The sequence below is a fragment of the Rana temporaria genome, chromosome 10 (genome assembly GCF_905171775.1).
Source record: "Rana temporaria chromosome 10, aRanTem1.1, whole genome shotgun sequence".
In the NCBI taxonomy this organism is placed as follows: domain Eukaryota; kingdom Metazoa; phylum Chordata; class Amphibia; order Anura; family Ranidae; genus Rana; species Rana temporaria.
The window spans coordinates 8,284,389-8,308,373 of NC_053498.1; the positions used below are offsets into that span (position 1 = coordinate 8,284,389).

The window sequence follows — 23,985 nt, forward strand, 5'->3', positions numbered from 1 at the left end:
CCGGTACTTACACTGCCGGCATTTAAAATATCCAAGTAATGATGTATTTATGATCTTTATTCACTTTTAGATCTGCCCGGAGTCTGCCCGAGTAACATTTTTTATTTTTTTTCACCACAAATATTTTCTTTTATTATTCACCACAAATATTTTTTTTAATTATTCACCACAAAGTAAAACAAATTATTATTCACCACAAATAATTTTTTTTATTATTCACCACAATTTTTTTTTTATTATTCAACACAAATAATTTTTTTTTATTATTCACCACAAATAAAAAAAAATGTATTCACCACAAATAATATATATATTTTTTTTTATTGACCACAGATTTAATAAACAGGAATTGATTTCCGAATTATTCTTTTGATCCGATCGTTTCACAATATAGGTAATTGATTTTTTATTTACCATTTTTGGATTGGAGGATCTTACATTCCTCGTTTGAAATGCATTCTGTATATTCGTCGGATTTAAAAATATACCCCTCATCACAATAACAGGCGTCCAATAAAATCTTAGGACACGGTCTGGGAACAGGCGGATTGGGGAGGCAGGACACCGGGCAGGCTCCGCCCCGATTTTCACTGCTGTGTTTCACGGTTGTACACGGAGGAGCTGGAAAAGAAGAGAATACAATCAGGGGTAGATTCAGGTACCTTTTGCGCCCTCTTACGGAGGCGCAGCGTACCGTTTTAAAGCTGCGCCTCCGTAAATTACGTGCGCTATGCTTCATTCATGAAGCAGTAGCCACGTAATTTGCGCGGACACTCCTTGAAAATGCCCTGCGTAAGGGCGCGTAATTTAAATGATCCCGTAGGGGGCGTGGATCATTTAAATTAGGCGCGTTCCCGCGCCGAACTTAGTGCGCATGCTCCGTCGGGAAACTTTCCCGACGTGCATTGCGGCAAATGACGTCGCAAGGACGTCATTTGCTTCAACGTGAACGTAAATGGCGTCCAGCGCCATTCACGATTCACTTACGCAAACGACGTAATTTTCAAACATCGCGACGCGGGAACGACGGGTATACTTAGCATTGGCTGACCCTGCTAATAGCAGGAGCAGCCTTACGCGGAACCCGACGAACGTAAACGACGTAAACTGCGTACGTAGGGCGCGCGTACGGTTGTGAATCGGCGTTAGTGTGCAATTTGCATACTCTACGCTGACCACTACGGGAACGCCACCTAGCGGCCATCGTAAGAATGCAGCCTACGATACGATGGCATAAGAGCCTTATGCTAGTCATATCTTAGGCTGCAGTCGGCGTAACGAGCTTTCTGAATCAGGAGAAGTCGTTACGCCGGCGCAACTAAGCAATTGCGCTGCATAACTATGGTTACGCAGGCGCAATTGCTTTCTGAATCTACCCCAGTATTAATAAGCCGGGAAACTGCGCAGAAGAAAATGGCTACTAATGGCTCGTGCACGCTGCAGCTCAAAGGAGCGGTAGACACGTGCGTCCCGTTTAGTTTTCGAATTGAAATTCTGATGAATTTTTTGGGGAATTCAGATGTATTCGAATTTTCGAATTACAATAGTACCGAATTTAAAACGAATCAGAAATAACACTTTTTTTTTTTTTTTAATTGGACGTAAGTCGAATCGATTCGAATAGTTTTCGAATTTCAATTTGAAAAGAGAATAAAATTGAAAAGAAAATAAAGAAAAAAAATAGAAAAAATAAAACAGAAATTAAAATAATAGAAAAAAAAAGAATAGAATAGACTATAATAGAATAGAAAAGAATAATAAAAAAAACAATAGAATAGAATAAAATAGATTTTTTGGGGAATTCGAATGTATTCGAATTTTCGAATTACAATAGTACCGAATTTAAAACGAATCCGAAATAACACTTTTTTTTTATTGGACGTAATTCGAATCGATTAGAATAGTTTTCGAATTTCAATTTGAAAAGAAAATAAAATTGAAAAGAAAATAAAGAAATATAATAGAAAAAAAAAAACAGAAATTAAAATAATAGAAAAAAAATAGAATAGACTATAATAGAATAGAAAAGAATAATAAAAAAAAACCAATAGAATAGAATAAAATAGAATTTTTTGGGGAATTCGGATGTATTCGAATTTTTTTTTAATTGGACGTAAGTCGAATCGATTCGAATAGTTTTCGAATTTCAATTTGAAAAGAGAATAAAATTGAAAAAAAAATATAAAGAAATATAATAGAAAAAAATAAAACAGAAATTAAAATAATAGAAAAAAAATAATAGACTATAATAAAATAGAAAAGAATAATAAAAAAAACAATAGAATAGAATAAAATGGAATTTTTGGGGAATTCGGATGTATTCAAATTTTCGAATTACAATAGTACCGAATTTAAAACGAATCCGAAATAACACTTGTTTTTTTTTCTTAATTGGACGTAAGTCGAATCGATTCTAATAGTTTTCGAATTTCAATTTGAAAAGAGAATAAAATTGAAAAAAAAATAAAGAAATATAATAGAAAAAAATATAACAGAAATTAAAATAATAGAAAAAAACAATAGAATAGAATAAAATGGAAAGAATATAACCATTTCCCAAAATTCAAACAGAATCAATTTGAATTTGAATACAATAGAAAACAGATAGATTAGATTAGAAGGAATAGATTAGATAGGAAGATGGTTATATTCTATTCATTTTTTTTCTATACTATTCTGTTATTTTCTATTCTATTCTAATCCATTCTTTTCTATTGTATTGCAAATTTGAATTTTTATTCTATTGTTTTTAAAAAAAATATATATTATTTTCTATTATATTCTGTTCTATTTGAATTTCAGAAGATCGTTATATTCTTTCTTCTTTATTTATTGTATTCTAGCGTATTTGTTTCTATTGTATTCTATTCCATTCCATTATATTCTGTTCTTTTATTGTCTATTTTATTTTGTTCTGTTTTATTCTATTATTTTCTTTTCTGCTTTTCTTAACCTGATGGCCCCTCCCACCAGTCATGATCTGCCTGGGTTGGGTGGGGGGGTCAGGAAGGCGGGACAAGGCCAGCAGCCCTAACCCGCTGGCCCCTCCCACCAGCCATGATCTGCCTGGGTTGGGTGGGGGGGTCAGGAAGGCGGGACAGGGCCAGCAGCCCTAACCCGCTGGCCCCTCCCACCAGCCATGATCTGCCTGGGTTGGGTGGGTGTCAGGAAGGCGGGACAGGGCCAGCAGCCCTAACCTGATGGCCCCTCCCACCAGCCATGATCTGCCTGGATTAGGTAGGGGGGTCAGGAAGGCGGGACAGGGCCAGCAGCCCTAACCTGATGGCCCCTCCCACCAGCCATGATCTGCCTGGATTAGGTAGGGGGGTCAGGAAGGCGGTACAGGGCCAGCAGCCCTAACCTGATGGCCCCTCCCACCAGCCACGATCTGCCTGGGTTGGGTTGGGTGTCAGGAAGGCGGGACAGGGCCAGCAGCCCTAACCTGATGGCCCCTCCCACCAGCCATGATCTGCCTGGGTTAGGTTGGGTGTCAGGAAGGCGGGACAAGGCCAGCAGCCCTAACCTGATGGCCCCTCCCACCAGCCATGATCTGCCTGGGTTGGGTGGGGGGGTCAGGAAGGCGGGACAGGGCCAGCAGCCCTAACCTGCTGGCCCCTCCCACCAGCCACGATTTGCCTGGGTTGGGTTGGGTGTCAGGAAGGCGGGACAGGGCCAGCAGCCCTAACCTGCTGGCCCCTCTCACCAGCCATGATCTGCCTGGGTTGGGTGGGGGGTCAGGAAGGCGGGACAAGGCCAGCAGCCCTAACCTGCTGGCCCCTCCCACCGGCCACAATCTGCCTTGGTTGGGTAGGGGGGTCAGAAAGGCGGGACAGGGCCAGCAGCCCAAACCTGCCGGCCCCTCCCACCAGCCATGATCTGCCTGGGTTGGGTGGGGGGTCAGGAAGGCGGGACAAGGCCAGCAGCCCTAACCTGATGGCCTCTCCCACCAGCCATGATCTGCCTGGGTTGGGTGGGGGGTCAGGAAGGCGGGACAAGGCCAGCAGCCCTAACCTGCTGGCCCCTCCCACCAGCCACAATCTACCTGGGTTAGGTGGGGGGGTCAGGAAGGCGGGACAAGGCCAGCAGCCCTAACCTGCCAGCCCCTCCCACCAGCCATGATCTGCCTGGGTTGGGTAGGGGGTCATGAAGGCGGGACAGGGCCAGCAGCCCTAACCTGCTGGCCCCTCCCACCAGCCACGATCTGCCTGAATCACACAGAGAAGCACAGAGACCCATTAATGACACTTTTATTACAAGGTAACGAAAATGGAAACTTCAGCTTTACGTTTTTATGGTCTTATAATGTGAAGCGTAATGTTTTACTTACATGGTGGTCTTGGGAGGTTCTGGCATTGAAGTGCTGGAGGAATAAAAAGAGATCAGTGACTCGTCTTCTCTATTATACATTATTAGATTTTTCTCTGTCTGTCGGTGGGGAGAATTCTGGCAATACAAAAATCTGCATCTAAAGAGGTGGGGGCAGATCCTCGTACCTTTGCGCCGGGCGCAGCGTATCTAAGATACGCTACGACGCCGTAACTTATCTTTTTTTTTAATCCCGAAAGGAATTGCGCCGTAAGTTACGGCGGTATAGTGGATCTTTGGCGGAGTAATGGCGCGGAATTCAAATGGATGTAATGGGGGCGTGTTTTATGTAAATACGTCGTGACCCGCATGCGCCGTTCGTGGGGGCATCCCAGTGCGCATGCTCAAAATTAACCCGGAAAAAGCCAATGCTCACGACGGAGGAGCCCCCCCCCCCCCCCCCAGTTCTCTGCTCCAGGGGGGCCCTGCCTATATACATAAAATTACCTGGTATGAAGAACAAAAGCAGTAAACTTGCGTAAAACTTCATAGCGACCGAGATCTGGAAAACAAAAGTTGTGGAACGAATCATCTTAATTGCCATTATATCTTGTGGGAAAATTTGCTTTGATATATGAGCACTTTGGATCACAAGCATGTTTCCGGAACGAATTATGCTCTCAATCCAAGGTTTTACTGTATTTGATTGATGGGAGCTTCCATATATAGTAGTGGCGGTTCGTCCATAGAGGGCGCTGGAGCGCCGCACTGCCACTGACTACTAACATAGATTCATTGCATTGCATGAATTGATGTTATTGTCGCTGCTGCCGCTGGTCTAATTCAGATGGCCAGATGATGAGCGCCGGCCACCTGAATAACGGCAGCTGGTTGGCTGTACGGAAGTGCCTATCAGAGCCAGCGGCTCCCTCAGGCTGTAGTCGGGTTCCGAATGCTTATCCTCGGGACGTACCGGCGGTGCGTTCCTTGGATAAGACTGACAGGCGTCTCAGCCAATCAGGTTCACCAGTTCTGGCTATCAGTAACCTGATTGGCTGAAGCGTCTTTGAGGGCGGGGGAAGACATCGAGGGACGTGGATGGCTGACTCCAGTAAAGGTAAGTGCCAGGCGGGGGGGGGGGGGAAGGGACATTTTACAGGGCACAGCGGCGACAAAGGGCACAGTGACATCAATGGGCACAGTGGCGACAATGGGGACAATTGGCACAGCGGCATGAATGGGCACAGTGGCGACAATTTGGCACAGTGGGGGGACAATGGGCACAGTGGGGACAATTGGCACAGCGGCATGAATGGGCACAGTAGCGACAATTTGGCACAGTGGCGACAATTAAAGGGCACAGTGACATCAATGGGCACAGTGGCGACAATTAAAGGGCACAGTGGTGACAATTGGCACAGTGGTGACACTTGATGGCACAGTGGCTGTGTTTGATGGCATGAAACAGTGTCTGCGTTTGATGGCATGGCACAGTGGTGACAATTGATGGCACAGTGGATGCGTTTGATGGTATGGCACAGTGGCTGCGTTTGATGGCATGGCACAGTGGTGCGAATTGATGGCACAGTGGCTGCATTTGATGGCATGGCACAGTGGCTGCGTTTGATGGCATGGCACAGTGGCTGCGTTTAATGGCATGGCACAGTGGTGCGAATTGATGGCATGGCACAGTGGCTGCGTTTGATGGTATGGCACAGTGGTGACAATTGATGGCACAGTGGCTGCGTTTGATGGCATGGCAGAGTGGTGACAATTGATGTCACAGTGGCTGCGTTTGATGGCATGGCACAGTGGCTGCATTTGATGGCATGGCACAGTGGCTGCGTTTGATGGCATGGCACAGTGGTTACAATTGATGGCACAGTGGCTGCGTTTGATGGCATGGCACAGTGGCTGCGTTTGATGGCATGGCACAGTGGCTGCGTTTGATGGCATGGCACAGTGGTGACAATTGATGGCACAGTGGCTGTGTTTGATGGCATGGCACAGTGGTGACAATTGATGGCACAGTGGCTGCGTTTGATGGCATGGCACAGTGGTGACAATTGATGGCACAGTGGCTGCGTTTGATTGCATGGCACAGTGTTGACAATTGATGGCACAGTGGCTGCGTTTGATGGCATGGCACAGTGGTGACAATCGATGGCACAGTGGCTACATTTGATGGGCACAGTGAGGCTGCAATTTTTTTCTTTTTCGTTTGCGTCCCCCCAAAAAATTTGAGTACCAGCCGCCACTGATATATAGCAAGTTGCCCTTTGCTTTTAAAAGTTCCTTGCGTGCTATGGAAGTATCGCTGATGAGAAGGAAAGAGAGAGAATCCACTCACCTGTATGGAGACACGGGGGAAACTTCTCTCTTCTCTGCTGATGAAATCGGAGTGTCGGGATGTTCTGCAGATTTCTTTTATACAGGAATGATATTATTCACCTCCCATTGTGTAATAAAGCCACGTCCTCTGTAATTGCAACTTTCTTATTAAACAATCCCTCTATAAATCTCTAAAGAGATGATGTAGCAAGATTGTGCAATGGTATAAATATTTATAGATATTTCTAAAGAGATGATGTGGCACGATTGTGCAATGCTATATTTTAATTATCTATATATATATATATATATATATATATATATATGTATATATATATATATATATATATATATATATATATATATATATATATATATATATATATATATATATATATATATATTTATTTATCGTTAATATACATGCACAGGGCCGCAATCAGGGGGGTACAGGCAGTACACCTGTAAGGGGCCCGGATGGCAACCCCCCATTTTTTTATTTATTTTTATTAAAAAAAATATTTTTTTTTAATATATTTCTATTTTATTTTTTATTAAAAGGGACAATTTTATTTTAAAATTTTTAGAGGTCTTGAGGCCCCCAGGGCCCCGGATGGCAACCCCCCCTTTTTTTTATTTATTTTTTATAAAAAAAATATATATATATTTTTAATATATTTTTATTTTATTTTTTATTAAAGGGCCAATTTTTTTTGTTTTTGTTAGGGGTCCGGAGGTCCCCAGGGGCCCGGAGATTTCCTGGGCCCCCGGATGACAACCCCCTTTTTTTTATAAAAACAACCATTTTTTTAATATATTTTTTATTTATTTTATTTTTTATTATATATATATATATATATATATGTATATTTATAAATGTTTATTTTATTTTTTTATTAAAGGGCCCCCCCCCCTGCTTCTCAGCGGCAGGCGGTTCTCTGCTCCAGGAGGGCCCATGCCTGAAGCTGTGTAAGGGGCCCCATAATTCCTGATGGCGGCCCTGTACATGCAAATGTTTAGGGCAGGTGTGAAAATTAGGGAAGCTTTCAGAAATAGAAGTGATACTATTTTGCTTTTATCAATTAACAACATGGAAAGTAAAGGAGCAGGAGAGGAATCCAAATCAAATCAATATTTGGGGTGATCACCCCCTGCCTTCAAACCAGCCTCACTTCTTCTAGTGCCAGTGTCATTTTTACAGTAAACAGTGGGGTAGATTCAGGTATCTCCGCCTAAAGTTACGGCGGCGCAGCGTAGTGTATTTACGCTACGCCTCCGCAACTTACAGGAGAAAGTGCTGTATTCAGAAAGCACTTGCTCCTTAAGTTGCGGCAGCGTAGCGTAAAAGGTGCCGGCGTAAGTGCACGTAATTCAAATGATCCGGTAGGGGGCGTGGATCATTTAAATTAGGCGCGTTCCCGCGCCGAACATACTGTGCATGCGCCGTCCCTAAAATTTCCCGACGTGCATTGCGGTAAATGACGTCGCAAGGACGTCATTGGTTTCGACGTGAACGTAAATGGCGTCCAGCGCCATTCACGGACGACTTACGCAAACGACGTAAAATTTTCAAATCGCGACGCGGGAACGACGTCCATACTTAACATTGGCTGCGCCTCCTAATAGCAGGAGCAACGTTACGACGAAAACGACTTACGCAAACGACGTAAAAAACTACCGCCGGGCGCACGTACGTTTGTGAATCGGCGTAAGTATGTAATTTGCATACTCTACGCTGACAACTACGGAAGCGCCACCTAGCGGCCAGCGTGAGAATGCACCCTAAGATACGACGGCGTAAGAGACTTATGCCAGTCGTATTTTAGGCTAATGTCGGCGTATCTTGCTTTCTGAATACAGAAAATAGATATGCCGGCGTAGCTTTGAATTTACGCGGCGTATCTATGGATACGCCGGCGTAAATCGTTCGTGAATCTACCCCAGTGCATTTTTATAGCACTGCTCGCTGTATAAATGTGATCCCAAATGTGGTCCCAAATTATCGTCAAACGTGTCCGATGAGTCCACCATAATGTCGCAGTCAGGATAAAAATCGATGATTGCCGCCATTACTGGTAAAAAATGTTTTTTATAAAAATGCCATAAAACTATCCCCTGTTTTGTAAACGCTATGGGGTAGATCCACGTACCTGGGCGCATTATTACGCTGGGCGCAGCGTATCTAAGATACACTACGCCGCCGCAACTTATTTTTTTTATTTTGAATCCACAAAGAATTCGCGCAGTAAGTTACGGCGGCGTAGTGTATCCGTAGGGGGGCGGACTGACCACTTTAGCACTGCCCATGGTCCCAGGGTTAGTGGGTGGCTCTACGTACTCCCCTCCCTCGGCTCTGCCCCTTCTGCTCCGTCGATCTCTGCCATGTGCAGAGCTGGGATATAGCTGTATATAGCAGCTGTAGCGGCCGAGCGGCTCTCTGGTCCACTCTCCAGGATGGATCTGCCACAACTGGTGCCGCTGCCTGGAAGTCATCGAGAAGCCAGTCTGCCAGCCAGAGCCTCAAGGCAATGGTGTAGCATGGGTTGTCAGTGCCTGGGGCGAGGCAAGTAATTTGCGCTCCCCCCCTGACCCATGGACTTACCTGTAGGGAAGAGGAGAGTGTGCTTGATAATGACTGGATAAGCCTGGATTGGTGACATCATGCATTTGTTCCTATGTCCCATCTGTTGTTGGCGCTCCCTCCTCTTCACACTCGTGACAGCGCCCCTCTAAATTTTGGCCCCCCCTCGCGCCCCCCACACTATGCCACTGCCTCAAGGTACTGCATTATGGTGCTGCTGCCTGTGCGGGGACTTAGCCCTGTGAAAGTTGCAACCCAGACTGACCCAAAACCTTTTCTTCCGGTTCTTGCCATTAAAACAAAGAAGCAGGAAGCTCAAGAAAGGTAGGGTATGAGCCGTGGAGGACCTTGAAGAGAACTTGGTACTTTACCCTGAACCATGCCACCTTGGAGCTTCTCCTTTCATATGTTTTACCCATCATTGGGCTTAATCTACGATGGGTGGGTGAAAACAAACGTTAAAGTCCCGCCTGGGACCTCCTTTCATTTAAATTTTGGTTTGGGGTTCCCCTTAATATTCATACCTGACCCAAAGGGCCTGCCGTTGCCTGTCCATGCCGTTTTTTTCCAATGAGCTTTATCTGTATTGCCGGGACCCGACAATTCATTATAGCCGCGATGAGTTTTAAATGACTTTTTTTACCTTTAGAAATTTCATTTTGTGCAGGGACTGGGCACAGTGGCTGCGTTTGATGGGCACAATGGCTGCGCTTGATGGGCACAGTGGCTGCGCTTGATGGGTAGAATAGCTGCGATTGATAGCACAGTGGCTGCGCTTGATGGGTACAGTGGCTGCGCTTGATGGGCACAGTGGCTGCGCTTGATGGGCACAGTGGCTCCGCTTGATAAGTACAGTGGCTGAGCTTGATGGGCACAGTGGCTGCGCTTGATGGGAACAGTTGCTGCGTTTGATGGGCACAGTGGCTCCGCTTGATGGGCACAGTGTCTCCGCTTGATGGGCACAATGGCTGAGCTTAAAGGGCACAGTGGCTGCGCTTGATGGGCACAGTGGCTGCGCTTGATGGGCACAGTGGCTGCGCTTGATGGGTACAGTGGCTGCGCTTTATGGGTACAGTAGCTGCGCTTGATGGGCACAGTGGCTGTGCTTGATGGGCACAGTGGCTGTGCTTGATGGGTACAGTGGCTGCGCTTGATGGGCACAGTGGCTGCGCTTGATGGGTACAGTGGCTGTGCTTGATGGGCACAGTGGCTGCTTTTGATGGGTACAGTGGCTGCGCTTGATGGGTACAGTGGCTGCGCTTGATGGGTACAGTGGCTGCGATTAATGTGGGGTTTTTTTTTTCAGTTTTTTTGCGCGCCCCCCAGAAAAAAAAAATTGAGCACCAGCCGCCATTGTACTGGAGTAAAACTTTTTATTTAATTTCACACAAGGAAATTCAAACACTGCAGATTTCAGATTAAAACATTAACATAGTAAACAGGTTTCTTTTTTTTTTTTTTTTCAAGTCATTCAACGTTTTTTATCCTTGTTTCAGTATCTCACATTCCTCATTTGAAATGCATTTTGTATATTCGTTGGAATCAAAAATATAGCCGTCATCACAATAACAGGCGTTCACTAATATTTCAATACACCCAGCTTGAGGTTCTGGGGTGCAGTACTCCGGGCAGACTAAGCCCCAATCTTCAACACTGTGCTCCACTGTACACGGAGGAGCTGGAAAAGAAGATCATACGATCGTTATTTATGAGGATTGATATCATTCGGATGATCTTATACGGAATCTACAAGCCGGAAAACTGCGCAGAAGAAAATGGCTACTAAGGACTGATGCACACTGAAGCTCAAAGAAGCTCCTACAGGCTTTTGAGCTCTTATTTTGTTTCTGCCTGGAAACTCCCCTCCACGTTAGCCAATGTGTCCCCGCCCATTACGGCTTGTTCAGGCGTTTTTTTAGGCATATGTTTCTACAGGCAGAAAGAAAAAACGTGGTGCCGCAAAAGAGCTCAAAGAACCTTAACCACTTAAGGACCAAGCCTCTTTCTGAGATTTGGCATTTAATTTTTTTTTTCTTTTGCTCGAAAATTACTTAGAACCCCCAAACATTACCTATTTTTTTTTCTAACACCCTAGAGAATAAAATGGCGGTCGTTGCATTACTTTTTGTCACACCGTATTAGCTTTTTTTGGAAATTCTGAAAATTCGGAATTCGGAAATTCAAAAATTCAAGAATTCGGAAATTCGAAAATTTGGAATTCGAAAAACTTGAAAATTATGAATTCGGAAATGCGGAAATTTGGAAATTTTCAAAATTCTGAATTTTCGAAATTCCTATTTTTTTCGAATTTTTGGAAATTCCTAATTTACAAATTCAGATGTTTTGAATTTCGAATTTCCAAATTTCCGATTTTCGAAACTCGTAAGTTTTGATATTCCAATATCCGAATTACCGACCTTCGATTTTTCAAATTCAGAATTTTAGAATTTAGAACTTTTGATTTTCGAAATTTTCATTTTTCAGAATTCCCGAAATTTTGAATTATCACAAATTTTGAATTTTCACAAATTTCTGAAATTTGTCATTTCGGAAATTCGTAAATACGGAAATTTAAAAATTCGTAAATGAAAACATTTGGAAGTTTCGGAATGAACAAATTTGTCAAAATTTGTTCAAAAAATGAATTCGGAACTAAACAACTTTCACATGTCTATTTTATGGTCTTATAATGTGTAGCGTAATGTTTTACTTACATGGTGGTCTTGGGAAGTCTCCCTGGCATTGGAGTGCTGGAGGAATAAAAAGAGATCAGTGACACGTCTTCTCTATTATACATTATTACATTTTTCTCTGTCTGTGGGGAGAATCTTGAAACTGAGATATGATATGAAATTCTAACAAAAATCAGCATCTAAAGAGGAGAAATCCCCAGAAATAAATGTCCCTCTGTTATATGGTGACATAATATCATACAGAATATAGTATCTCACTAAAGTAAGTACACCCCTCAGATTTCTGTAAATCTTTTCTTCTATCTTTTCATGTGACAACACTGAAGAAATGACACTTTGTATCTACAATGTTGTGTAGTGAGTGTGCAGCTTGTATAACAGTGTACATTTTCTGTCCCCTCAAAATAACTCAACACACAGCCATTAATGTCTAAACCGCTGGCAACAAAAGTGAGTACACCCCTAAGTGAAAATGTCCAAATAGGATACCAATGATGAGACACTATTCCTCCCACTGACACCAACAATAGGGGAACTATTCCCCCCCCACTGACACCAATGATGGGGCACAATTCTTCCCACTGAAAGCCAATGATGGGACACTATTCCTCCCACTGATACCAATGATGGGACACTATTCCTCCCACTGACACCAACAATAGGGGAACTATTCCCCCCCACTGACACCAATGATGGGGCACAATTCTTCCCACTGAAAGCCAATGATGGGACACTATTCCTCCCACTGATACCAATGATGGGACACTATTTCTCCCACTGACACCAATGATGGGACCCTATTTCTCCCACTGACACCAGTGATGGGACACTATTCCTCCCACTGACACCAATGATGGGACACTATTCCTCCCACTGATACCAATGATGGGACACTATTCCTCCCACTGATACCAATGATGGGACACTATTTCTCCCACTGACACCAATGATGGGACACTATTCTTCCCACTGACACCAATGATGGGACACTATTCCTCCCACTGATACCAATGATGGGGCACTATTCCTCCCACTGACACCAATGATGGGACACTATTCCTCCCACTGACACCAATGATGGGACACTATTCCTCCCACTGACACCAATGATGGGACACTATTTCTCCCACTGACACCAGTGATGGGACACTATTCCTCCCACTGACACCAATGATGGGACACTATTCCTCCCACTGACACCAATGATGGGACACTATTCCTCCCACTGACACCAGTGATGGGACACTATTCCTCCCACTGACACCAATGATGGGACACTATTCCTCTCACTGACACCAATGCCGGAGGACTATTTCTCCCACTGATACCAATGATGGGGCACTATTCCTCCCACTGATACCAATGATGGGACACTATTCCTCCCACTGACATAAATGATGGAGCACTATTCCTCCCACTGATACCAATGATGGGGCACTTTTCTTCCCACTGACACCAATGATGGGGCACTATTCCTCCCACTGACACCAATGATGGAACACTATCGCTTCCACTAATACCAATGATGGCACACTACCCCCCCCCCTGACACCAATGATGTGGCACTATCCCTCCCACTGACACCAATGATGGGGCACTTTTCCTCCCACTGACACCAATGATGGGGCACTTTTCCTCCCACTGACACCAATGATGGGGCACTTTTCCTCCCACTGACACCTTCTGCTATTGATATCGTCTTGCAATTTTTTTTTTTTTTTTTAGGCATCCATAGACAAAAATTATAATAAAAAGCCAGAAAACAACAACTATTTTTTAGTCTAAAACCGGAGAGTGCAGAATCTTGCGCAGCTCTGCATGGGAACCAATCAGCTTCCAGGATTTATTGTCAGAGCTTCCTTGAAAAAGTTAGAAGCTGATTGGCTCCCATGCACAGCTGCACCAGATTTTGCTCTCTAGTCTCAGTAAATCTCCCGATATTATAGGCAAAGGGCATCCAGTTAATTCTATAATTTGCCCTTATTAAAAATAAAGACACTGAAATTGCGATTTTTGGTAAAAAGTATTGCAAATTTATTTACACTTTATCCCCTTGGTGACTAAGGGTAATATATATATATACATAAAATAAAATTACCTGGTATGAAGAACAAAAGCAGTAAACTTGCGTAAAACTTCATAGCGACCGAGATCTGGAAAACAAAAGCAAAGTTCTTATGAAATAATATTTGGTTTCTGGCGGGTGGAACAATAACTAGATTAACCTTTTGCCCTTTGGACATTTTTTACCCCCCTTTCATGACCAGGCCATTTTTTTTTTTTTGCGATACGGCACTGCGCTACTTAAACTGACAATTGCGCGGTCGTGCAACACTTTTCCCCCCACAAATAGAGCTTTCTTTTGGTGGTATTTGATCACCTCTGCGGTTTGTATTTTTTGCGCTATAAACAAAAATAGAGCGACAATTTTGAAAAAAATTCAATATTTTTTACTTTTTTCTATAATAAATATCCCCCAAAAATATATTAAAAAAAAAAACATTTTTTTCCTCAGTTTAGGCCGATACGTATTCTTCTACATATTTTTGGTAAAAAAAAATCGCAATAAGCGTTTATCGATTGGTTTGCGCAAAATTTATAGCGTTTACAAAATAGGGGATAGTTTTATTGCATTTTTATAATTTTTTTTTTTTTACTACTAATGACGGACAATTTTGACACATTTTTGGGACCATTGTCATTGCATTGTTTACTGTGAAAATGACAATTGCAGTTTGGGAGTTAACCACAAGGGGGCGCTGATGGGGTTATGTATGACCTCATCTGTGTTTACAACTGTAGGGGGGGTGTGGCTGTAGGTGTGACGTCATCGATTGTGTATCCCTATCCATAGAGAATAATGTATTTTTTCCCCTCTAGCGTTTTTGAGCGTCGCGCTTCAGGAGACAAAACGCAGCCTTAGCGCAGCCATATTTTTTTGTGGTCCGACAAGTTTGCCCACTTGATAATTACTATCTTAGCGCAGTTTTTACCCCATTTCTCTACCCTAATGCCGCGTACACACGATCATTTTTCAGCATGAAAAAAAAAAGTTGTTTTTCAGCATGTCCAAAAAAAAAGACGTTTTTCCAACTTCATCATTAAAAACGACGTTGCCCACACACCATCGTTTTTATAAAAAGTGATGAACAAAGCGCGGTGACGTACACCACGTACGACGGCACTATAAAGGGGAAGTTCCATTCGCCTTTGGGCTGCTTTAGCTGATTCAGTGTTAATAAAAGACGATTCGCGCTTTTCTGTCTGTTACAGCGTGATGAATGTGCTTACTCCATTATGAATGGTAGTTTTACCAGAACGAGCGCTCCCGTCTCATAACTTGCTTCTGAGCATGCGCGGGTTTTTTATGTCGTTTTAGCCCACACACAACCCGAAAAACGATATTTTAAAAAACAACGTTAAAAAATGCAGCATGTTCCAATTTTTTTTTTTCGTTTTTCAGAAGCCGAAAAACGATGTGTAGCCCACACACGATCATTTTAAATGACTTTGTGCGGTGGCTCAACGCGATTGGCACTGCGCTGACAAGCCATTCACCTCTCTGCAGCTAGGGGTTCGGATCCCGGTCTCGGCTACATGTGAATTGAGTTTGGTGGTCTCAGCCCGGCTCCCGGTGGGTGTGCTATGCGAGGTAAGCCTGCGCTTAGTACGCCCACCCCCCTCCCACAAAAACCACCACACTTACACGCACTTAAAATTGGGTTAACACACACGCAAAAAAAAAACGTTGTTTTTTTTTGTTCATGCCGAAAAATGATCGTGTGTACGCGGCCTAAGGCGTCAGAATACCAAGACATTTTGGACAATTTCATGCTCCCAACTTTGTGGGAACAGTTTGGGGGACGGCCCCTTCCTGTTCCAACATGACTGCGCACCAGTGCACAAAGCAAGGTCCGTAAAGACACGGATGAGCGAGTTTGGGGTGGGGGGACTGTGCCGTTCTTTCAAGTCGTGTTGTAAACTGCGACTCCCGTACGCATGCACGGGTGTGACGTCATCGCGGCTTGGACAGTCAGATGGCCGGGAATTCGTGAACCCGCAGGGAAGACCGGGTGAAGATGGAAGCCCTGTCAGCGGTGACAGTGCGCCGCTGGAGGGCTTCTTTTTCTGCGATGCATACTAGCACATTATGACGTTGCCCTGTAGGGTTATTCTTTTATTTAACAAACTTTACTACCACTTTAAGACTACTTTCATTGAGCCACTTGCATTTTTTTCTGTTTTGCCCCCTTTTTCTTTTTGTATTCCTCTGTTTCTCTATTATTAAAAATAATAGATATTTGGTTGATGGGAGCTTCCCAGGGGCTTCCCAGGGGCGGACTGACCATTGAGGCTCTCGGGCACTGCCCGAGGGCCCCATGCCACTCTGGGGCCCCATCAGGGTTGCCAGGCTCAATAAAACCAGGGACAGTATGTAAAATTCTGTGGTTTTTTTTTTACATCTGTCCCTGATATGTCCGAAACCGGCATGCTTTTGATGTGAAAATCCTGAGATTTTAGCTGCACTGTCTCCTGACGTCGTGGCCATCTGTAAGCCCGGGGGGCCCCATAATCTTCTATTGCCCGGGGGCCCAATGAGTTGTCAGTCTGCCCCTGGAGCTTCCATATATTGCAAGTTGCCCTTTGCTTTTAAAATAGTTACTTGTGTGCTATGGAAGTATCGCTGATGAGAAGGAAAGAAGATCAACTCACCTGTATAGAGACACGGGGGAAACTTCTCAGTGTTGTTGAAATCGGATTGTTGGGATGTTCTGCAGATTTCCTTTATATTAACTAAGATTGACAAACACCTCCCACTGTGCAATCAAGCCACATCCTCTGTAATAGCAATTTCCTTATTTAGCAATCTCTCTCTTTCTCCATATATTTTTTAAAGAGAAATGCTGTGGCATGATTGGGAGATATATATATATATATAGGGCCGGATTCACGTAGCTCTGCGCATCTTTATACCTTTATATGAAATGCGCTACGCCGACGTAACTCAGTGAGGCAAGAACAGTATTCACAAAACACTCGCTCCCAACGTTGTGCCGGCGTAACGTAAATTGGCCGGCGTAAGCCCGCCTAATTTAAAGTAGGAAGGAAGTGGGTGTGATCCATTTAAATGAACCGTGACCCCATGCAAATGAATGGCCGAACGAACGGCGCACGCGCCGTCCCGTGGACGGTTCCCAGTGCACATGCTCAGAATCACGTCCGACCTAACGCCTAAGATACGTCGAATCACTGAACGTAACCTACGCCCAGCCCTATTCACGTAAACAACGTAAAATACGACGGCTGTTCCGTCGTCCATACCTTTGCATGTAATGCGCCTCCTATAGGTGGAATAACTTTACGCCAGACGTACGCCTTACGTAAACGGCGTATATTACTGCGACGGGCGCAAGTACGTTCGTGAATCGGCGTATTTAGGTCATTTACATATTCAACGCGTAAATCAATGGAAGCGCCCCTTGCGGCCAGTGTAAATATGCGCCCAAGACACGACGGCGTAGGAGACTTACGTCGGTCGGATCAAGCCAAATTTCAGGCGTATCTGGTTCTGTGGGCACGGCGCACAGATACGACGGCGCACATTTACACTTACGCGGCGTATCTCGAGATACGCCGCGTAAGTGTTACGTGAATCCAGGCCAGTATGCACACACAAAAGAGTGAAACATAAATAAAATTGTTAATCAATATCTCAATGAACACATTGCGATGTAACCAAAGCGGGTAAGTCCCGACAGTCCAGTAATCAGGAAGCCAGAGATCAGTGTAGTGGGAGGCAGAAGAAACGGTTCAGGAACCCGAAGGGATGTCAGCCTAGAAAAGTCGTTCAAAAAAGATTTTAATCAATATCTCAATGAACACAAGAACAGTTTAAAATTTTTTTGCAGAACTTTTATAGGAAATTTGTTTAGCTCATTATATGAATGTAAGGTTAATAATATAACTTAGATCAGCCTTTTTTTTTAACCACTCGGGGGTGCCTTGGCAAAATGCCTAAAAATTGCCCAAAATGTGATATATATATAAGCCCATGGATTGCTGCACTTGTGATTTAATTAAAACATTACAAAACAGTTGCATTATGTTCCACAAGAGTTTCAGACAGTAACGCTCACGCCCTTCTTTAGGTAGGAACAAGCATACAATGACAATTATTTTACATCCATTTATATAAAACACTCTATACCAGGAACCAATTAGGTATTAATTACACAATTACGTGAATCAAAAATCTGAATTAACCACTTCAGCCCCAGAAGAATTTTCCCCCTGCGTCGCTTTAACTGACAATTGCGCAGTCGTGCGACGTGGCACCCAAACAAAATTGATGTCCTTTTTTCCCCACAAATAGAGATTTCTTTTGGTGGTATTTGATCACCTCTGTGATTTTTATTTTTTGCGCTATAAACAAAAATAGAGAGATCATTTTTAAAAAAAAAGCAATATTTTTTACTTTTTGCTATAATAAATATCCCCAAAAAAGATATAAAAAAACTTTTTTTCCCCTCAGTTTAGGCCGATGCGTATTCTTCTACATATTTTTTGTAAAAAAAAAAAAAAAAATGCAATAAGCGTATATATTGATTGGTTTGCGCCAAAAGTTATAGCATCTACAAAATAGGGGATAGATTTATGGCTTTTTTTATTATCTTTCTTTTATTAGTAATGGCGGCAATCTGCGATTTTTATCGTGACTGCGACATTATGGCGGACACTTTCGACACTATTTTGGGACCATTGTCATTTATACAGCGATCAGTGCTATAAACATGCACTGATTACTGTGTAAATGACACTGGCAGTGAAGGGGTTAACCACTATGGGGTTAAGTGTGTCCTAGGGAGTGATTCTAACTGTGGGGGGGGGGGCGTGGCTATGAGTGACACGACACTGATCACTGCTCCCGATGACAGGGAGCAGTAGATCAGTGTCCTGTTACTAAGCAGAACAGGGAAATGCCTTGTTTACATAGGCATCTCCCTGTTCTGCAGCTCCGTGACACGATTCCGGGACACTGGCGGACATCGAGTTTGTGGGACCCCCGGTCAAACTCACGGAGCTTGTGGCGGGGGACGTACAGGTATGCCCATTTGCGCAGCTGTGCCATTCAGCCGACGTAAATAGTCGCGGATCGAGCGGCATTCGGTTAATTCATCCTAATTCCTAGACTGATGGTTTAACGAGATGCAATCACCCTCCAACATCTTAAAGAGAATATTCCAGTATTACCCTAATACCAAAAAAGATATATGAACAATAATAAATAAGTAGTAAAAAACACATATACTTAGAAGCAAGAGGTATAACCACATTCACAGATATGCCCTATAAAAGTATGTACAAAACAATCCATTTTTTATTTTTTGATAAAAAAAAAAAAGTAACACCTTTATCAGAAATTATATTCCCAGGACATCTTTTCAGAAAAGGTTTTCTTAATTAAAGGGGTCACTCCACTACAGAGATACAGATTGAGTATTTGATTTGTGCCTGGCAATCCGAATCCTTTACTTTTTGTGTTGTTTCCCCCACATATTAGAGGCCGCATGGGCACTCAATTATATATACTACATGTGATGTTTGGCAAGTATAATAGCTTTTTGTTAGAAACTATGAATCAGTCTGTATACCCCTTTTTTTCCCTTTTTTGTTTGAAAACGTAATAAAAAATATTGGAAACGAAACTATGAATCAGACTGAAACAGAAATGCAATAAAAAATCACACCTTTTAATATAATGGTAAAAAAATGGTACAGACCAGTAAACGTGGTAAAAAAATAAGCCAAGGATCGGTAAACAAAGCTGGTAGACAGTCCAGTAATCAGGAAACCAGAGATCAGTGTAGTGGGAGGCAGAAGAAATGGATCGTGAACCAGAAGGGACATCAGCTGGGCAAAGTGTTTTTACAGGAATACAGCAGAGAGTTTCCAGATATGTTGACCAAGGCGAAGGCAGGCTGACAATTATCCGGCAGCTAAACAGTCTGAGCTCAGAGAAGAGCCCAGCCCTGACACCTTTAATCTCTATATATGTACCACGATGTGGGTGTGTGAAATGTTTTCCTTGTATCATTGAGCAGCATTGTGTGCCTATGGATATGATCCATTATTAAAAAGGTTAAGGTCAGTACTTTCTGACAAAACTGATCCGATTTGACAAGTCTGCTGTGTATGGTTCTACCCTTGCAATACGATGAAAAGGGGAAACTTTGGGATTTGGGGACCCTTCTCACTGGATCACACTGCTGCCTTATACACACAATTCTCCAGCTCTCTGCCCCCCTCTCCCTGGATCACACTGCTGCCTTATACACACAATGGCCTTGCTCTCTGCCCCCCTCTCCCTGGATCACACTGCTGCCTTATACACATAATGCTCTGGCTCCTTCCCCCCCTCTCCCTGGATCACACTGCTGCCGTATACACACAATGCTACGTCTCTCTGCCCCCCTCTCCCTGGATCACACTACTGCCTTATACACACAATGCTCTGGCTCTCTGCCCCCCTCTCCCTGGATCACACTGCTGCCTTATGCACACAATGATCTGGCTCTCTGCCCCTCTCTCCCTGGATCACACTGCTGCCTTATACACACAATGCTCAGGCTCTCTGCCCCCCTCTCCCTGGACCACACTGCTGCCTTATACACACAATTCTCTGGCTCTCTGCCTCCTCCCCCTGGATCACACTGCTGCCTTATACACACAATGCTCCGACTCTCTGCACCCAATCCCCCTGGATCACACTGCTGCCTTATACACATAATGCTCTGGCTCCTTTCCCCCCTTTCCCTGGACCACTCTGCTGCCTTATACACACAATGCTCCAGCTCTCTGCCCCCCTCACCCTGGATCACACTGCTGCCTTATACACATAATGCTCTGGTTCCTTTCCCCCTCTCCCTGGATCACACAGCTGCCTTATACACACAATGCTCTGACTCTCTGCACCCAATTCCCCTGGATCACACTGCTGCCTTATACACATAATGCTCTGGCTCCTTTTCCCCCTTTCCCTGGATCACACTGCTGCCTTATACACACAATGCTCCAGCTCTCTGCCCCCCTCTCCCTGGATCACACTGCTGCCTTATACACATAATGCTCTGGCTCCTTTCCCCCCTCTCCCTGGATCACACTGCTGCCTTATACACACAATGCTCTGACTCTGTGACGGAGAAGGAAGAACCTGGGTTCCTTTGATATGGGGGCGGTCTGAGCCCAGAAGGTCTGAAGGACTGGGCAGGACCAAAATATATGCAATAGGTCAGCTTGCGCTGAGCCATATCTCCAGTTCTGTGAACGGACAGGGGGATGAATGCAAGGTCCATCTCCTCCATTCACAGGGTGCTTTTCATTGCTGCAAGCTATAGTAGAGCTTTGATGAATAGAAGAGGGGGGGGAGAAAAGACAGTCATAGTTGGCACTTTTGACGCTTCAATGGGGCACAGGGGGTATGGGGGAGCAGAGGATTGAAGATTTCAACTACAAGGGCAGTACTCAACAAAAGGGACACATCTCATTCAATATATGAATCCTTCTTTGTGCTAATTGGAAAATCAATGTACCGTATATACTCGAGTATAAGCCGAGTTTTTCAGCACATTTTTTGTGCTAAAAATGCCCCCCTCGGCTTATACTCGAGTCACCTTTTTGTGCCTGATCTCCCAGAATTTGGGGACCCGGTACCAGCCGGCTGTAGGTCTTCTGGACCCCAGTCTTCTTGGCACACATGTAGCTCCACTCCTCCTCTACAAGTGTGCAAAGTTTGTTGTCCGGGGGACCGATTTTTCAAAGCCAGGCACCCCTTCCATAGACTCCCATGTTAAATGGTAATTTCTCCAGTGACTTTGGGGACCCGGAACTTGGCACACATGTAGCCCTATTTCTCCTCTACAAGTGTGGAAAGTTTGTTGTCTTGGGAACGTACCGCAGGGGAGCACCGATTTTTCAAAGCCAGGCACCCCTTCCATAGACTCCCATGTTAAATGGTAATTTCTCCAGTGACTTTGGGGACCCGGAACTTGGCACACATGTAGCCCTATTTCTCCTCTACAAGTCAAGCATGGCACCAATTTTTCAAAGCCGGGCACCCCTTCCATAGACTCCCATGTTAAATGTCAGTCTAGTCATGGACACAGTGAGGCATGGGCACAGTGTGGCATGGACACAGTGAGGCATGGACACAGTGAGGCATGGGCACAGTGAGGCATGGGCACAGTGAGGCATGGGAACAGTGAGGCATGGGCACAGTGAGGCATTGACACAGTGAGGCATTGACACAGTGAGGCATGGACACAGTGAGGCATGGACACAGTGGGGCATGGACACAGTGAGGCATGGGCACAGTGAGGCATGGACACAGTGAGGCATGGACACAGTGAGGCATGGGCACAGTGAGGCATGGACACAGTGAGGCATGGGGACAGTGAGGCATGGGCACAGTGAGGCATTGACACAGTGAGGCATAGACACAGTGAGGCATGGACACAGTGAGGCATGGGCACAGTGAGGCATGGGCACAGTGAGGCATGGGCACAGTGAGGCATGGGGACAGTGAGGCATTGGCACAGTGAGGCATTGACACAGTGAGGCATGGACACAGTGAGGCATGGACACAGTGAGGCATGGACACAGTGAGGCATGGGGACAGTGAGGCATGGACATGGACACAGTTAGGCATGCACATGGGCACAGTGAGGCATAGGCACAGTGAGGCATGGGCACAGTGAGGCATGGACATGGACACAGTGAGGCATGGACACAGTGAGGCATGGGCACAGTGAGGCATGGGCACAGTGAGGCATGGGCACAGTAAGGCACAGTGAGGCATGCACATGGACACAGTGAGGCAAAGTGAGACACAGTGAGGCATGCAGATGAGCACCCTAGGCTTATTTTTTGACTCAATAAGTTTTCCCATTTTTTTGTGGCAAAATTAGGTGCCTCGGCGTATATCCGGGTCGGCTTATACTTGAGTATATATGGTAATTAAATGTAGGCGTCAATGCTCTGGTCTGGCAAAACCTACTGGAAGAGGAGAAGATCAGTAAGTTAGTTGGCAGGGGATAGGTCCAGAGATAGGGCGAGTGTTGCTCTTTTTAAAAATTTAACATTTCTGGGAACTGATAATTAAATGCCCCCCCCCCCCCCCCGGCCATAATTGGGCTTTAATAAATGAACACCCAACTCTAGAAATGAAAAGTCTGCAATAAAAAGTGGGTGTGGTGGGCAGGATTCGATGGGTGTGGTTATTTCACCATGATTTAGAGTCATAATGAGTCTTTAAGACAGGTTTTCATTAACTTTATGATAATTACATTTTTTATAATTTTTTTTAGAGAAGAGGATTTTGAGAATGCTGACATCAGCATACTACATTAACCAATTATATTACAACCACGTTTTTGTGTGCCATGCATGGAAGATTGCTGCAACGGAGAAGGAAGAACCTGGGTTCCTTTGAGATGGGGGCGGCCTGAGCCCAGAAGGTCTGAAGGACTGGGCCGGCCCAAAAGATGTGCAATAGGTCAGCTTGAGCTATATCTCCAGCTCTGTGAACGGACAGGGGGGGGATGAATGCAAGGTCCCTCTCCTCCATTCATAGAGTGCTTTTCATTGCACAGCTTTGATGACTAGAAGAGGGGGAGGAAAGGACAGACAGCGGCGGCCTGTCCATAAGGGGCACAAGGGCGCCACCCTATCCATGCATCCAGCTGGTGGATGTTGGAGACCTTGCACTCCTCCCCCTCTAGTTTGAGGAGTCCCACAGATGCTCAATAGGGTTTAGGTCTGGAGACATGCTTGGCCAGTCCATCACCTTTACCCTCAGATTCTTCAGCAAGGTAGTGGTCATCTTGGAGGTGTGTTTGGGGTCGTTATGTTGGGATGCTGTCTGGGGCCCAGTTTCTGAAGGGGGAGGGGATCAGGGCCGATCCTAGGGTCACAGATGCCTGGGTGCAGAAATATTTCTGCCGCCCCCACATGGGCTTAGTTATCTTACTAACTCCTCCCCTTTAAACATGTTTCTATGGCTATGACTCAAGCACAGAG

At 44.6% G+C, this 23,985-nt stretch overlaps 1 long non-coding RNA gene across 1 annotated transcript; it reads right to left on the reverse strand.

The window, feature by feature from the left end:
• Window positions 1–302: 302 nt before the first annotated feature.
• Window positions 303–6,761, reverse strand: LOC120916265. The gene is made up of 4 exons (XR_005743975.1): window positions 6,656–6,761; window positions 4,813–4,867; window positions 4,328–4,360; window positions 303–621 (listed from the first exon to the last, which is right to left on the reverse strand). It is a non-coding gene; the product is annotated as an uncharacterized LOC120916265 (long non-coding RNA).
• Window positions 6,762–23,985: the final 17,224 nt, after the last annotated feature.